We start from the raw sequence: 19406 nt of genomic DNA, 5'->3' as shown, positions 1-19406 counted from the left end.
TAAATTTTATAAGTCAAATTTAAATCTGAGTCATTAAACCCTAATATTATTTTTATTTGTTTAATCATTTGGAAGGATAAATCATATACTAGAGTCAATCCCATTATTACTCCACAAAGGGAACAAAGTGACTTCCTACTTTCTCAAAATGTATTTTAGGGTTTACAAATCCTACCCCCCTTAACAGAAATCTCGTCCCCGAGATTAGTTAGAAAAGGGATATAGAGAGATGGGGATGTAAATTAGCTTTTAGTTTCCTATTAGTTCAAAATTAAGAGTCCACTTCTTATAATAATCCTTAATGGGTGATCAGGAGAGTATAGATATCTAACCACATATTATGTGAGATAATGAATGGATAGGTTGGGATAACCAGAGTTATGGTAATGAATGACTCCATCATGGACAGTGGATCATGATTCATCTAGTGATCCTGCTTGCTCTTCGAAGACTCGAGTTGATGCTTATCCTTCTTTGATGTGGTTGGTCTTCTTTGGCCTTTATTCTTGGAGTTGTCATCCGGGTTAAGCACATTGGCTAAGGACATATAGTTAGGATAGCCGGGGTACACGGGGTAGGTAGATTTGGATAGAGTTTTACTTTGCTTTTGGGATAAATGGACTAGGCAACCTGTGATGTAGGTTAGGTTGTTGTTTACGGACGAGTTGATCTAAGTCACCAATTTAAGCTTAGGTGAATTAGGAGTATGGCCTTATCTTTTGTACCAGCATTAAGTAACTCACTCTAGATTGGATCATAATAGATTAGGTAGGTCTAGATTAGATTGGATCAGATCTAGAATAAATTGATATGACTATTTTAGACTAGATAAGATCTAAATAAATTCTTTGGATTAGCTCATGGTTGTTATTCTAGAGTAGAATAAATATGCTAATTACGGCAAGATGACTCCATAAGGATAAGGCAAAATCTTTTGAGGTCAGTTAGATCTAGTAGGGTGACATAAGATCTTTTCAAGATAAGATGAGTATCTTTTTTTAGATAAGATGGATCTATGAGTGTAGGATAGAATCTTTCAAGATGAGATGGATATTGTTAGGCTAGATACTTTAATGAGGGATAATTTAGTTTATCTAGTTATTTTCATAAGCATATTTTTCCTATATGTATATGCATATGTAATTGTGGACATTACTCCACAACTCATCACACTCAATCAAAAATCCAAATCAAATAAGTATCATAAGAACAAACATTAAAGCACATAGATACCTAAAAAAATAGTTTTGTTTTGTTCCTAAGATTAGGTCTCCTATTCCTAAAGGTCACTTTAGGTACAGGATTTCAAAGTGTGAAATCCAATTTTGTCTTTAGAAAGAAAAGGTAAGAATAATCAGAGTAAAGCGAAAATAGATGAGAAAAGATTAAGACAAGTTTAGAAAAGAATCAGAGTAGCAAAGGTAATAAGCAATGGTTGTCCAGTTCTATCTAGGTTTCGTCCTACAGTCAACATTCCTCTGATACCACTTCTTTCACACCCGGGTTTTAGGGGCACCAAGACCCGGGCGCAAACATAATCACCAGGTGTGCTGGGACCAAGTCTCACACATATGATGAATCATGGCACAACACCGAATGTCACAACTTTACTATATAATAGGAGTTCTATACAAAATAAATAAATAACTACATTATAAGGAGACAACGGTCCAGCAACCCAAAGTTGACTGGGAGACGACGACCTAGACCTCTCACGAACTCTTCACAACATCCTTCATGTGCCTCATCCTGTGGTACCTGTTCTTGACCTGTGGGGGGTGTGAGACAACAAGAGTGAGCTCACATACGTTCATCGCTCAACAAGTTGTGGGGAATAATGTGCATGAACTCACCAAAGGTGGGAGCTCATGTGAAGTGTAAGGCTTACCAAAGAGGATGGTTAGAGCTGAGCATTGCTTTTAAAGTTGGTCAAAATTTTATTAGCAGTTACTAAGTATAAGTAAATACCAACCCAATTAAGTAGTAGAACAAAAGTAACAACCTCACCTGCGATGCAATGCATATGACAAATTGAGTTTAGGTTCCATAATTTAATCATGTGAGTGTCCGAGCTGCTCATGACCGTGAGCACGGCTAGTATACCAGTTTTACACTATGCAGAGGTTGCACATCTTTACCCATAAGTCATGTTACCCATCTGCTAAGAGACGGCCAATCCCATACACCTCTACCGAGGAGGCGAGGCAGGGTAACACTACGAGGCCTTTACAAAGTCCCACTAGCTTCAGAAAACCCGCTACAGTTTATAGGAAGCTCCAGTGCAGGAGTCCCTCGACTGACCGCCATCGCAGCAAAATCAACCAAGGACCTCCCTACACTGACCACTCCCCTACTGCCCTTGCCCCTTTCGGGTAAGGTAATTATCCACTAGCTTTCCTAGTTAATCAGCCAAGGGCGTCCATAAACCCTTGTGGTAGCACTGTTTTCTCGGGTGGTTTTCCATGTTCTAATTAACATAATGATCTTAACATGAACAATAAATAACAACTAATAACAAAAGTATAATCATGAATAGTGTAATCTTCATACCCAAAACCATATAAAGCAATAGCAGGTACTACCCAAAATGTTTAGTGGAGTCAAGGTATAAAGATAATCAAACTAGGGTAACCTGTTGGGTCCCATCAAAATTAACCTATGCAGATCATTATGCTTAATCAGAACATGACTGGGTAAAAAGAAGTGATCAAGGGCACAACTTGCCTAGGACTTGAGATTCCAAGTACCAACTTGCTCTTCAGATGACACGTGTCCTCACGCTAGTCGTAGCAATACAGACAAACATAGTATAGGCAAAATTAACATCACACCAAACATAGGAATAAACTGTGTAATAATAATCTACACGCTGCTACGAGATCGAGAGTACAAGAATTACTAAATTCGGAGTTACGGTTACCAAGTTATGAATTTCCAAAGTTATTTAGCACTTAGAAGGGATTAACTCATGTGAACAATTTTATTCCAAGTTACATGGCTAAACAATGTTACTAGTTGATAGACAATATTGAAACAAAATTAATGCCACTGGAATGAACTAAAAAGGATTTAATATGACTTTTCTATGAATTTATTGAGTTTATGTATTAATAAGTATTTTCCAAATTGTTTTATTATTTTCTTGGTTCACTGGACTGAGCGTCAAATTCCAGAAAGCACGGGGGCTAACATAGAAATATTCCCTAGACTCAGAGAAACCCGAGGGTTGACCGCGGGTTGAATACCTCAAAGGACAAGGGCTCATTAGCAAATTGACATGGCTGAAGGGGTACGGTTATATCCTGGCAGTTGGATCACCGATCTACGGATCAGATTAGATCCAAACCATTCTGAACCGGTACGCGATCTCGTTCCTCCGATCAGATTCTAACGGTGCAGATTTTAAATTCTAGAGATTCCCAGAGCCGCCCGATGGGAGATTAACGTCCCAGATCGCGCCCAATCTAAGCGGTATTCCCCAACTAATCCTAGTCGCCCAAACACCGATCAACGGTCAGCGCACATCTCGCTCTCTCCGACCCCGACCACGGTGGTGCCGCAGGTCTCCGCGACGGAGTTCCTGACGACGGTCGCCAAACTGCGGCCCTCGTGACCCAAAAACCAATTCGAAGGGCGCATAACGACCGGAGGGTGGAGCCGCAATGAAAGGTGAGAGGGCCATACCAAGGCTGTGGCACGTAGGCGCTGCCCACGGTGAGGCGCGACCCGCGGTGGTCGCCATTGCTCCGGTGAGCAATTTCCCAAGCATCGACCGACCCTTCGTTGATTCAGTGATAGGTACAGCTTGCCCGCGTCAAGGCCATGCTTCGGGTCTCCCTCCCACGGCCAGAGACGCAGCCCCGACCGATGCATATGGCGGCGTCAATCTTCTTCTCTCTCCCTCTATTTCTCTCTCAACCAAGGCGGATCTCGGTGAGCTGGGGAGCACGAGGGCACGGAGTTTTATACACCGACCCGAGGAGGTAACGAGCAACAACCTGCGACATTTATGCGGTTGGATCTTCGGTCGTTCCGAGCTCGACGTCGTGCAACGGGGAGGAAGGAGTCCGATGCGAGATCCGTGAGGTTGAGGATTGTGCTGACAACTGGGGCCCACCCAACAGGGACACGGAGTGTGAAACGCGGGCGCAGAGTGCGGATGACCGGCCGAGCGGCTGAGGGTGTGGGTCCACATGTCGGCGCAGTGGGGGCGGGTTGGCTGGGCTGGCAACGCGAGTGAGATGGGCCGAGGAGGGTAGATTTGGCCCACGAGGCTGATAGGTTTGATCTTTTCTTTTTTTATTTCAGAGTTCCTTCTCCAAATTTAATTCAAATTCAAAATTCCTATTTCAAATCTCCCAAGTGTCAGAATTAATACTAATATAAATATGAACTCTACTATCTTCAACATTATTATCTATTATTTTCTTTATTATTTATTTTTCAAAGATTTATAATCTAAATTTTATAAGTCAAATTTAAATCTGAGTCATTAAACACTAATATTATTTTTATTTGTTTAATCATTTGTAAGGATAAATCATATAATAGAGTCAATCCCATTATTACTCCACAAAGGGAACAAAGTGACTTCCTACTTTCTCAAAATGTATTTTAGGGTTTACAACAACTGACCAGGCATTACATAACGTCGTTCTATAGATTATCTAGGTTGTATGGATCAATTACCTTCTGTGACAACACATTCAAGAAATCTCATAGCTTTGTGATTATTTTTCTAACATTGATTAGAAGGACACCCATCAACACAATCGGAAGCAGTTGTATCAGTAGCACATGCTAGTCATGTGACTTTATGTGCACAAATTTCTTCTCCTTGATATTTATTAGTATTTTTAGAGGAGTAGCCAGCTGGGACTTTGATACTATTCAAGCATTCAAGCATGATGTTCTTTTCTTTCTTATTGAGAGAATAGCTAGCAGAACCTAGATAATGTTGTCCTGCATCCCTCTCTTCCGAGTGTAGACCCTTCTGTTGTTTCATTGCTTTTCAGTTCCTTCCATGATTCAAGTGTATCTTTGTCCTTTCCGTATGTGCCTAAGAAACCAAGTATGTTAATACATACATTTTTTGTAAGGTGAATTACTTTGATTGAGTGTTGGACATCTAAAACTATCTAATAAGACATGTGCCAAATATCGACTTCTTATTCCACATTGGTGCCTTTTTGTCTTCAATTGGAGCATGTTGATGCCTAGATCCCTTCCCAAACACTATGTTTAAGTTTTGTACCACTTGAGATACAAGATTGCCACTACGGTGAACTAGCTTGGCATGATGGTCTACTTTCACATTCCAATGATTACCTTTTCTTCTTAATAGGTGTTTGGCCATAAGAATTCAATGATGGACCATGTAAACAACATTTTGCGCAGACCAATCTCATCTAAACAATATGTGTAGGCCTAAATGCCTTGTTGGATTGTTCTGATAGATTTGAAAGTGCAAGTCAGTCATTGATGGTTACAAATAACAAAATACGTAGGTCAAAAGCCTCCTTTTTGTGCTCGTCCCACATACGTACACATTCGTACCACAACTATAAAAGTTCATCCATCATTGGTTTTAAGTACATATCAAGGTCATTACTAGGTTTCTTTGGGCCTTGAATAAGTTTCAGCATCATAATGAACTTTCGCTTTAAACATAGTTTGGGAGGCATGTTGTACGTTCATAGAGTCACAAGACAAGTGCTATGACTGCCTGCTCTGATCTCCAAAATGGTTCATGCCATCAGTGCTTAAACCCAACCTTAAATTTCTCGCATCCTCTGCAAACTCTAAGAACATTCTATCAACTTTACGCCATTGTGAACCATCAACTGTCTCAACATAGCATTGACCTTACGCTCTTCTTTGTACCACCACATCATTTTGGCATGCTCTTTGTCACGAAACAAATGCTTCAAACATAGTATTAGTATTATAGGGAAGTACCACTTGACTTTAGCAGATATTCTTTTCCTAGAGGGTTTACCCTCAACAATAAAAGGGTCGACATGCCTTACCTTATATCCTGATGCCTTGGATATGCAATTATTAGGATATGCATGTAAAAGGCATGCCTTACTTCTAATTTCTCATACTCCTCATCACAACAAATTATACAATTATTAGGATATGCATGTATCTTTTGTACTTCCAAACAAAACAGAGCAAACAATCTCTTTGGCTTCATATGTTGATGCTAGCAATTTGTTCCCCTCTGGAAGAAACTTCTTTAATAGTATTAATTTATCATTAAAACCCTTGCTAGTGATACCATTTGTTGCATTCGGCTGCAACAATTCCAATGTTCTACATAACTTTTGTGGCATTATTTACAATCTAGGTATAACAAAGTTTTATGGTCCTCTAACATGTGCTCAAGTTTTTCTAACCTTTCCATCAGTCTTTCTCTTAATCATTCAATATTTGTGCTAGAGCATCATTTTCTTTAGGATCTTCAGCCTCATTCATCACAACATCTGCAAAGGAACTGTACTGAGCGCAGTTCAAAATTGTGTTATCATAATCCTCTTATTTCTCCTCTGTAACCCTGTTTCTCCATGTTTGATCCAAAAAATATAGTTACACATGAAACCCCTATGCAACAAGTGGAATTGAATTGGTGCTTTTCAACAATATTCTCTCTTCTCTTGTCTTTACATAGATAACTCATGAAACCTCCAAGCTTTTGACTCTTGGTTGTCTTCAGAAAATAGTGAATGCCTTCGATCCATGTTGTACATCCATTGATTGCCCATCTGTATTATTTATATAAATCATTGTTGACATAATCTTTTGTAAATATATGACACAATCAACCACAAAATTTAAGAAATCTGAAAAAGAAATAACTATTTCAACTATTTTATATGATGGGATGAATATACTAGCCTTTTTCATACTTAAATAAGTGAAATCTTTAACAATTTCTTCAAAAAAATTGGACAAACCTTCCTTCATAAAGCTTATGGGAGACGTGAACATATGAGAGGATTATATTACCTTTATACATAATACAGAACATATGAGAGGATTAACTCACACAATTCAAGAAATATTACACATCAATCCTCATACTTATGTAGCCAATGAATAAAGCTCAAACTTGATTTGCTACTAATTTCTAGGTCCCGTTTGTTTCCTTTCATTTTAAGGAATTGGAATCTTACTAATGGAATAGGCTATTTTTTAGAATGTGACATTCCACCACTTTCCAAAGTTATCATTTTAGCCTATCTCAAATTCATGGGGTGAGAGATGAAAATTGATTCTATAGATTTATATAGTATTTTTCCGATGTACAACTTATAGCACACTCTTCTACTTGCTTCGATATAACATAAGTGTAGTATATAATTATATCTCTCTCATATGATTTAGGATAATATTCAAATATATTACATATATAAATATATAAACTTAATTAGTTTTGTCTAAATTATAATTATTAAAATGGAATTCAATTCCAACCAAACAAACGGGGCCTTACATTAATACATAGTAACACATATTACAGAATGAACTTAATAATTTTTCCTTGAATTATACAATCAACCACAAATATCAGTAGTCTGTCGAAGTTAGCTAGACTCTTCCGCAACCACCGTCTGCACTGCGGTCTGCAGCAACTATATTTAACACAAAGAATTAGGGAATCATGCTCGCTCGTGTGAAAGTATTAAATTATAAGTTCATCACCTGCACTAAATGTGGTTCCGTTGTGCATTAGTTGAGCTCCACAATCTTGCGAGCACTATGATCGATTTCACATGAATATAGTATGGGAATCAGCTAGAAGAGAGATTGATCGATATAATTAGCGACGCGCGCGAGATCATCAACTGCATGCATGATGAACATGTAGTGGATGGAGATTCAAGCGATCTCGCTTGCTCAACTCTTTTCGAAAGGGCCACTAGCTACTGACAGGAGGAGGATGGATTTGCTATCCCTGGACGCGATTCGGGGATTTGCTTCGTACGGACTAGTCATCATTCATTCTTCCCTTTTGGATAGACTAGTGTGCTGCTGGGGCTCTGCCTAGCTTTAGTTCGTCGTCAGGTGAGAAATTTTAAATGGAGCGGATTCCCTCAACAATGCTAGAATAGGACGACGGCAAAGCGCGGCCAGCTTTGCTTAGACAGCAAACAGTTGTTCAGATACTCTTGTTGAGCGTATATTAATAACTTAACTCACATGGCCATCTTTGTGTCGTCAAGTAGTGGGGCGTGCTAATCGTGTTTGGCATAAACTTTTAAACAGCATGTCTTGCTTAAAGGCACGTCTTGGAATCCGAGTGCCGGTCAATAGTTTCGAACAGAGCAACAATTACTATACAATCAGGTTTTATGTGCAAGCATGTCAGCGAGGTTCTCGATCCGTTAGATTACGATCGAACTATATATCGCATTTAACAATTAAACACTTCCACCAGCAGCTCGTGTAGATTCATAGAAAACAGACCCTTAGACTACTGCAGCTCTAAAGGGTACACATACCTGACACTGATAACTGATGCTTATAATCTTGCATTCGGTCTACACATCATTGCACCAAGAATGACGACGTAGCTCGTTCATGCTTCTGCCAAATTCTTGAGATAGTAGGAGTCCGACATTAACTTTGATTGGAACCGAGTGCAATATTCTTCCCATTAAATTAAATTTGAACTACCAGATTATGGAAGAATCCGATCGACATGTGAGGCCACGCATGGCGGAAAAATGGCCAACAAGGAGGATGAGGGTGTTGGGTAAAGGGGGCTCCGGGTGGATCGGAACCACTTGTTCTTTCAGCTCTCGGCGCTCCAATATTCCACCACGGCAGCAGGTGGCCAGCACAATCAAAGTTTTCTTCTCCGGCGCGCACACACACCTCTCTACGGCTGACCGAATAATTTTGTCTCAACAGAACAAAAGTTGCGGGAAAAAAAAGTAGTAACAAAGGGCAGGGGGTTGACAAGTGGTGTCGCATCGACGAAAGTTCTGGTCCTTCAATTTGTGGCTAACGCTAGTTCCAGCACTAGGCACTGCCGCCCAAACTCGTGTGGCGCTGTTGACGGTCGGTACCGACTGTCGTGGCTTCAACACTGATGGGCTCCTCAGATTTAGATAACTTACACTTTAAATTTCTCTACCGCTCCTCAGACTTATCTCACCATCATTTTATTAGAGTAAAACATGGTTGAGATGTCTTTGTCGAGTTTAAAGATCGAATTGTCCAAATATGAGGTGATTGAGTTACTGCAGCAAACTATAAATGCATCAGGAGTCGAATATTATTGTTGAGTTTTCTTCCACACCGAGCAGGCGAACGATGCAATGTCGGAGCTACATCGATCATGATCGTGTATATCCGCACATAACAGGTTCAGGCAAGACTACTTTAACAACCCGTGCGTCTATTCATCGCTCTACTTTCGTCAAAACGTACTATATGTGAAGAAGCCTCTTCTTTCAAATCTTAGAGAGGTTGAGTGAGCACTCCTCCCTCACTACCGGAATTTGGCTCTTTGCCGAGTACCAAATATTTTGCCGAGTGTTTTTTTCGGGCACTCGGCAAATAAGCTCTTTGCCGAGTGCCACACAAAAAACCCCCGGTAAAAGAAAACACTCGACAAAGAAGTTCTTTGCCGAGTGTTTTATTTTTGACACTCGGCAAAAAGCTTCTTTGTCGACTGTTTTTTTGACACTCGGCAAATTGCTTCTTTGCCGAGTGTCAAAAATATAACACTCGGCAAAGAGCTCTTTGCCGAGTGCTTTTTTTGAACACTAGCCAAAGACAATTTAAAAGTCACATTTTAAAGCAGTAAATTAATTAAAATGAAAAAGTTTTCAACTACAAATTTGTATAATAACTCATCATGATTACAATTTATATTTTGAATATTTCTTCATATGACAAAATAAAAATAAATTTGTTCATAAAACCTATATCTCTCTCGTACTTTATGAAACTATGAGAGAGATGTATAACATTTGTGCATATTGTTAGAACCATCATGTGAAATGAACAAATGACCAAACAACCGAAATAAACTTTGTAGATCTTGAGAAGTTATAGAATTTTGTAGTTGGCAACCTTTTCATTTGAAGTCATCACTACCGGAATCGCCGCCATTGCTGAGTGCCTGAAGCACTCGGCAAAGCCCTAAAAACACTCAGCAAAGGCTTTGCCGAGTGTCGCACTCGGCAAAGAAGGCTCGGCACCAGTGCATAGGCAAAGCCTTCTTTGCCAAGTACTTTTTCTCGGGCACTCGGCAAAGAGGTTTGCCGAGTGCCAGACAGTACTCGGCAAAGAAAAGCAGCCGTTACGACACCGGGTGACGGAGACGACGTCTTTGCCGAGTGTCCCGGGTGACACTCGGCAAAGGAGTTACCTTTGCCGAGGGTCTGTCCGACAGCACTCGGCAAAGAATCAATCTTTGCCGAGTGTCGCCTGGGACACTCGGCAAAGAACCTGCCAGAGAGGGTCCCCATGTCAGGTTCTTTGCCGAGTGCTATGTACGGCACTTGGCAAAGTGTGCTTCTTTGCCGAGTGTCGGAGACATTACACTCAGCAAAGAACCTATACCGGTGCACAGGTCTTGGTTCTTTGCCGAGTGCTATGGCCTTGACACTCGGCAAAGAACCTATTTGCCGAGTGTAACACTCGGCAAAGTGACCAGTAGGCACCTTTTTTATTTGTTTTTTATATTCCATCCAAACAAACAAAAGATATCACATATACATCACATATATACATCACAGATATCATTACAAACATAAATAGCCAACACAAACATAAATATCCATCACAAACATAAGTGTTCAACACAAGTATCTAACACAAACATAAGTCTCATACGTCTCAAGCTCTGACATAAGTATCCAACACAAACATAAGTATTCAACACAAGTTCTGAAGTCTAAACACTGAAAACATAACACTCATGGAGGTGGGCGGTTCGACTGGTGCTGCGTTGGGCTGAACCCTTCCAGAGGGTTGTTAGATGTCGCCCCAGATTGGCCCTGCACAGAGAAGAGATTGCATGTGTTATACCAGATGCATTAACAACATGTAACTACAATTTTGATACTCACAGGAGTATGGAACTGAGCAGGGTCAACTGCAGGGAACAATGGAGGTGGCGGAGCGAAACCCTATGCGGCGCCAAGGCTCTGCATGTAATGGAACATCTCCGCTCTGATCAGCCGCCGCTCGCTCCGCCATTATCCTCGCCTCCGTCTCTTGATGTTCCATCCTCTCTTCTTCTAGTTGGGTCTGTAATATTACAAGCCAACGTTATAATAACTCAAAGAGAAGGTATATAACTCAAGAAAGGACGAGTTACAGAAGCACTAACCTCGAGTTGTTGTATGTGATGCTGTGAGCTATCGTGCCGAGGTCGTATGGCTGGACTCGAGCCCGTGCTCCTTGCTCTCACCTGAGATAGAGTGGGAGTGGAGGATGAGTCGATTGCCCCATCGGCAATCCAGTACCGCCCATGTCTCTTGCCTCCTCCGACCCTCATGATCACATCGGGGTCGATCGACTCGGTACTCGAATCATAGTCTGGGCCATGGACCTCCTTCGCCATGGCGGTGTAGTCATGAAGGCGGCTGTAGACGGTGGGGTTGGTGTAGGCCTCGGGCCCGTCATCCGGGTTGTAGGTGACGTCAGACGTCGCCTTGCCCTTATGAGCCATAGCATAGGCCGAGAAGGTGGAGCAAGGCCGGCCACCATGTGACACCGACTGCAAGAAAACCAACGAGATAGTTAGAAATAATATCTAATCCAGTACTATATACCTAAATAAAAAAGAGGGCATACCCATACTTCTGCATATTGGCCCAGACTCCGGCTGCCTTGGTGGTGGGAGGGACCTTGCATCATCATACGCCGTTCCCGGCTAGCGTTGTGCGCCTCGTCCCACTCAGCCGAACACCACCTATCCACCATCTGCTCCCAGCACAGAGGATGTGCGGCGCACCAATATGGAATCATCTACAAAGTAAACACGTAAAGTGCATATCAGAAGATAAAATAAAATTCATGCATGGAGTACTGGTACCAAACATGCATGACTTTACCTGCAGGTACTGGTCCCTGGTCAACGACATGGTTCGGGCTTGCTGCTTGGACACCCTCTTCCCAAGGACGGAGCCGTGGTAGCTGACGATGGCCTGGATTCAGGCCTCATAGTGCATGTCCACGACGAGCTTCTTATAGCTCGTGGTGGCCACCACATCCGCCCTAGCCTCGTATCCAGCCTCGCATCTGAAGAAATCCTGCATACAAAAACAATGTATCCATACATTATTTCTAGAATTTGCAATGAATGCGACATATTTTACATTATACTAGGACTTACCCATAGCTCTTGCTTCACCTGCTCCGCCTTGTTATTGAATTCTCGGTCGTCCCGGTCTACTGCATCGGGGGCGACGGCGTAGTGGTCGAAGGTGTAGGCTGGGCCCGTCACTCCGGCGTACTCAACCAGTCCAGGGAAGTGTTCTCTGCACAGTAGGCCGAGGATGCCATTGGAGAGGCGACGATGACCCCCAGCATAATCCACAACCGTCCAAGACCTGTCCAAGTGATAAATAAAAAGTATTAGTTTATATTATGATTTTGAACACATAATATGAACAAGAATGAAGAACATAAAGTTACATACCTCTCCCCATCCGGCCGAATCAGCGGTTGTCTGTCCTGAAGTATGGGACGCTGAGGGAGACTCGCGGGACCTCATAGGTAGATGCTCCTCGAACCTGAGGCGCCCTGCTACTGGTCGTCGTCGTCCTGCTGCTGGTCGTTCTGCTGCGCCGCCTGCTCTGCCTCGTCCGCCGTCCTACTCCTCCTCCCCTTCCTCCTGCCAATTACTGCCAACCATATTTGTCCAAAAACCTGCAATTAAGAGTAAACAAATAAGCACATATAAAAAGATGTATTTAAAAGCAGGTGCGAAATATAAAGTCATATAGCATTACATCGATTAAAAATAATCTTCATATGTGTCGGGGTTAGCCGGATCATAACTCTCATCATCACTATCAACCATTTCAATCTCAACACCATCGGAAGACGCAACCTCGTCATTAATGTCATTGCCTTTAAGGATTACTAAGTCATTATCATTTTGCACCTCATCATCCTCCTCATCAACAACCATTTCAATATCTACGTCCATTCCGATAGCTTCGGTTAAGTCTATCTCAAATCGCCCTTCTAGCCCATCTTCTTGGAAGAACTCTCCATCATATGTGTCCAGGTCTAAGTTGTAATCTTCATCGTTAGGAACAGGTAACCTCCCGTGCGGCGATACCTTATACACAACATCCCAACCCTTAAGATGTTCTTTCGTTTCGCACGCATATGGGAGATAATACACTTATGTGGCCTGTTGGGCCACGATATAGACATCGTCTCCTGGTAAGATGGAATCTTGTCGAATTTCGACTATCCCAAGATTAGAATGTGTCCGTCTCGTCACTTGAGGGTCAAACCAATGACATTTGAATATCACTGGAGTAAGAGGTTTGGAACCATAAAAATTGAGCTCATATATTTCTTTGATTCGTCCAAAATAATCGACATCGTCAAGGCCGGGCGTAAAGACTCCAGAACACGTTGTTTTCTGATTGGGCCGACTTTTGTCCTAGTTTGTTGTGCGAAAACGGTATCCATTGATGTCACACCCAGAATATTTCTTGACCCTATAAGCAAAGCCGTTGGCTACTTGTCTCAACTCGGCACTCATAGACGGATCTCTTTGGCCCTGCAAGTATTCACAAGTTAAAAGACGCTAAATTGAGTTCAAAGACGTATCTCTTTTAAAAACTAAGCACGTACCTTACGTTTGAACCAGGAAATGAAATTGGGCAACCCATTTCTCGCACCCTTTCTAAGAAGAGTGTCATATTCCTGTGGAGTGGGGTCCCTTGATCGACGCCAGAATTCATGAAGAAATTGTTCCATGTATGGCGTCACCTCTTCAAGGTTGGTCAATACATATAGCATGATATGCCGCCACTCTTCATGTGTTAGGGTCTTGGTGGTCGAGCCACTTGCGCTTCCGAGTTGGCCTCGAAATATGCTAAGGTTCGATTCATTGTCGCCATCATTGTAACGAGGGGGTGGATTATGCACGCTCGGCAGTTTGTCACCATAATAAGTTGTTGTGAAGTTTGAGACCTCCTCTAGAATGTATGCCTCTGCAATGGAAGCCTCGATTTTGCATTTATTTCTACATTTCTTTCGAATAGTCTTTAGACATCTCTCGATTGGATAGCACCAACGTCCCTGCACGCACCCCCCCATTCATGCCTCATAGGGGAGATGAAGAATCAAGTGTTGCATTGGATTGAAGAAGCCGGGTGGAAATATCTTCTCAAGCTTACACAGTAACATGGGTGCCAATCTTTCCAAGTCTGCAACCACGGTCCAAGATAACTCTTTTGCACAAAGCTGATGGAAGAAATAACTCAACTCTGAAAGCGCTAGCCAGACATGCTCAGGGACATAGCCTCGAACCATCGCAGGAAGAATCCGTTCAATCCATATGTGGAAGTCATGACTCTTCATCCCTAAGACTCGCATAGTAGATAAGTTCACCCCCTACTCAGGTTAGCTACAAACCCATCAGGGAACATCAACATCTTGATCCACTGAAGTACTTCCTTCCTCTGGGCCCTGCTTAGGACGAAATCGGCCTTAGGCCTTCTCCACGTCTTTCCGCCACTTGGCGGCTTCATCTCTAGGTTTGGTCTATCACATAACGCTGCCAGATCCACTCTTGCCTTCACGTTATCCTTTGATTTATCAGGAATGTCCATAATTGTTGCCCACAGTGCCTCGACAACATTCTTTTTAGTGTGCATCACGTCAATGTTGTGTGGAAGGAGCAGGTCATCATAATAGGGGAGCCGAGTCAAGCCAGACTTATGTGTCCACATATGCTGCTCACCATATCCCACAAAACCACCTTCTGTATTGGCCACGAGCCCATCTATCTGTTGACGAATTTCGGCACCAGTCATCATTGCAGGTGGGCGGTCTGTCACTACGACACCTTTCGTAAAGTTCTTGATGTCTAGGCGGAATAGATGGTCAGGAGGGAGAAATTGTCGATGTTTATCGAAGGACGAATATTTGCCACCCTTTTTCTACCAAATGAACCTGAGAGCTTCCTTGCAAACTGGGCATGGGAACTTACCGTGAACACACCAGGCGCAGAATAGCCCATACGCCGGTAAGTCATGCATGGAGTACTGGTACCAAACATGCATTCTGAAGTTTGTCTTCGTAGCTCGGTCATACGTCCATACCCCTTCCTCCCAGGCACGTACCAATTCATCAATCAAAGGCTCCATGTACACGCCCATTTTATTCCCCAGGTGTCCGGGAATTATCAACGACACAAATATATTCTGCCTTTGAAAGCACACACCAGGGGGGAGATTGATTGGGATAACAAACACGGGCCAACATGTGTACGGGGCAGCGCTCATTCCATAGGGATTGAACCCATATGTGGCCAACGCAACACGTACATTACGAGCCTCTTCGGCTTTCTCACAATGAATGGCATCAAAGTGTTTCCATGCTTCACCATCGAATGCGTGCACCATCTTGTCAGGATTGTATCGTTTTCCATTTTTGTGCCATGTCATCTGTTTCGTGGATTCCTCTGTCATGTACAGACGCTGGATCCTCGGTATGAATGGAAGGTGCCGTAGGATTGTCAAGGGGATGTCAAGCTGCCTCTTCTGTCCATCACCAGAGTCTACCTCCATGAACCTAGATGATGTACACTTGGGACAGTACTTTGCCTCCGCGTATTCTTTCCTAAATAGCACGCAGCCCTTCGGACAAGCATGAATCTGCTCATACGTCATCTTGAGTGCACGAAGGAGGTTTCTGTGCCTCGTACATGCTCTTTGGCAGAATGTGATCATCGGGAAGTAGGCTCCCAATAACCGTCAACAAGCCATCGAATGTGTCTCTTCTCATGCTGTACTGTGACTTGAACGCCATTACACGCCCAATGGCATCCAGTTGAGAAACCTTTGTCTGGCCGTGAAGGGGCTTCTGTGCCGCGTCGAACATGTCGTAAAACGCCTTTGCAGTTGGCTCTGGCTCGTCATCCAAACATCCTCCCGTGTACTGTGCCTCCTGATAGTCGTTCAACATATCCGCTACCCCCGCATCCGCGTCATAATCCTCGACACTTTGTCTCAGCACCTCCTCTCTCGTACGATGCGCTTCACCATGAAATATCCACCGAGTATAGCCCGGCGTAAATCCATTCTTCCAAATATGTTCTACCATGGCCTTCTTTGGTTTTCTTTTCCGGTTGGCACATTTGCTGCACGGGCATGGGACTAGACTCGCTCCTTTAGCAACTTCGCCATATGCCCGTTCCACGAAATCATCGGTCTTTCTAATCCATTCAGTGGTGACATCGTTCCTTCCTCTATGGGCTGTGTACATCCACTCACGGTTCTCCATCCTCTAACATATATAACCGACTATAGTTTAATATAACATGTAAGACATCTGCAAAAAAATAACTCAAGCCTATCAACAAAAAATTCGATAGCACCTCCCCTGTACGGGGATGTTTACAAAACCAGCAAATAAAACTAGCAGCACGATGGCTGACATCCACAAATATATCTAATTGACACACATAGTATAAACTCCCTAAATTCAATAAACATATAGTATAAATTTAATAAACACACATACTAAATTCAATAAACACACATAATTCATTATAAACACATAATACAAACACGTAGTATAAACTCACTAAATTCAATAAACATGTAGTATAATTTTAATAAAGCACATAATATGACAATAAACACACATAAATTTAATAAATTAAATAACATATGACAATATAATATGAAAATAAACACACATAAATTTAATAAATTTAATAAACCTTGACTTGGGGTGCGACCGGACGGCGGCGGCTGAACGCGTGGGGCGCGGATGGATAGCGGCGGGCGGGCGGCGGCGTTCCGGGCGCGTGGGGCGGGCGGCGGCGTGGGCGCGGCCGGTGGCGGCTTGCCGGGCATGTGGGGGCGGGCGGCGGGCGGTCGGCGGCGGCGTGCCGGTCACGTGGGCGCGGCGGGCGCAGCTGGGCGCGTGGGCGCGGCGGGCGGCTTGCCGGGCGCGTGGGGCGGGCGGCGGTCGGGCGGCGGCGTGCCGGGTGGGTGGCAGAGAAGAGAGAAGGAAGAAAGTGAAAGGAGAGAAGGAAAGGAGAAGAGAGAGAAGAGAGCCGCGGCGGCGGTTTACTTACCTTCTTTGCCGAGTGCCCGCGATCCGGCACTCGGTAAAGATTTTTTTAAAATTTAAAAATAAACTTTGCCGAGAGCTAGCTGTACAAGCACTCGGCAAAGATCTGTTCTACAGTCTTTGCCGAGTGCCAACGGAAAGGCACTCGGCAAAGATCAGTCTTTGCCGAGTGCTAGCTGGACAGCACTCGGCAAAGTATACTTTTTTTATTTTTGGCAACCAAACTTTTTGTGGTGTGTTCCTACACTATGTAGACCTACAAGTACCATTTTGGTATAATTATAAAAGTGTTTTTTATAACTATTAGATTTAGTTCGTTTATTTGAATTTCTTCGAAAAATTCAAATTTGAACTGCAAGTCACTCGATACTTGGAAAACCCTGCATGCAAAAATTATATTCATGCTATTTGGCACAAGTTACGACCCATTTCAGGAGGGGACTGGAAACTAAGAGCACCAACCTGACTAAATATGGTCGTGAACTTGCCATCCACATGTTTAAAAATTATATAAAACACAAACAAAGTCAGAAAATCATGAAACTTTTCAACATGTCATGATATCATATATAGAGGCTATGATAAAAATTTTAGAATGTTTGGAGAAAGTTGTGAGACACTATGTGTAGAAACCTAAGAGAACTACACATGAAATCATAGAGTTTCAATGTGGATCTCTTAGGTTTCTACACATAGTGCGTCACAGTTTTCTCGAAACTTTTTCAAATTTTTATCACAGCCTGTACATATGATATCATGACACGTGGACAAGTTTCATGATTTTATGACTTTGTTTGTGTTTTATACAATTTTGAAACATGTGGATGGCAAGTTCACGGCCATGTTTAGTGAGCATGTTGCTCGAAGTTTTTGGTCCGCTCCTGGAATCGGTCATAACTTATGCTAAGTAACATGAATATCATTTTTGCATGCACGATTTTCAAGTTTCAAGTGACCTGCAGTTCAAATCTGAATTTTCCAAAGAAATTCAAATAAACGACTAAATCTACTAATCATTGAAAACTCTGTTATAATTGTCCACAAATGATACATGTAGATCTACATAGTGTAGGAACATACCATAAAAAGTTTGGAAGACAAAATCTAAAAAATAAAAATATGCTTTGCCGAGTGTCCAGAGAAGACACTCGGTAAAGAGTTCTTTGCGGAGTGCCGACCCTCGGCCCTCGGCAAAGGCTAACGGTCGTCAGCTTTATGACGGCCGCTGACGGTCCTTTGCCGAGCGCCACCTTTGCCGAGTATTTGTGTCTTTGCCGAGAGTTCTCCTGTGCCGAGTGTCCTGCACTCGGTAAACCAGCTCGTTACCAAGAGCAGGAATTCACCGAGTGTGGCTCTCGGCAAAGCTGTCTTTGCCGAGTGCCTGACAAAAGGCACTCGGCAAAGCTTCCGGCACTCGGCAAAGTCCCGGATTCTGGTAGTGCATCTTGTCATCAAAAACTACGTCTGAATTAAAAAATTTAAAATTTGAATTTTGAAAACGACATCGAAAGGAAAAAACCACCAACATGAAAGTTGTAGGTATTGAAAAGTTATGAAACTTTGTAGTTGACATTGTTTTGTTTTGAAATCATCTTGTCATGCAAAACTATGTTTGAATTTTTCAAACTACCTCGGATGGAAAAATGAAAGGGAAATGTGCCCTTGGGAAATTTCTATAAGTATTTTGGTGATTAGATGCCCAACACATTATTTGAGTACTAATGTGCTAAATGTGTGAAAGGTGCAAATCAAAGTAAAAGGTACGCTTCTAGACTTAGTACATTGTTTTTGTGAACTAACATTCACTACAACACATGTGACCTTCTATGACATTTAGATTACGTCACAAACAATGGTATTTTTGTCATAACATAAGTGGTTGCGACGACTTTATGACAAAAACACTGTCGTCACAGAAGTGCCGTGTTAAATCACCTTCTATGATGAATGGTTAGGAAACGTCACAGACTTAATGACGACCACACATTTTCGTCATTAAATCTATGACACTCCACATCGTCATAGATGAGGGGGAAAACGTCATTAAGTGTAGCATTGGACCGGTTGCCACGTGGCGATATGACATGGTAGGTGACGTGGCAATATGT

The sequence above is a fragment of the Zea mays genome, chromosome 2 (genome assembly GCF_902167145.1).
Source record: "Zea mays cultivar B73 chromosome 2, Zm-B73-REFERENCE-NAM-5.0, whole genome shotgun sequence".
In the NCBI taxonomy this organism is placed as follows: domain Eukaryota; kingdom Viridiplantae; phylum Streptophyta; class Magnoliopsida; order Poales; family Poaceae; genus Zea; species Zea mays.
The sequence above is the reverse complement of the archived record's forward strand: the minus strand, read 5'-3'. Positions refer to the sequence as shown.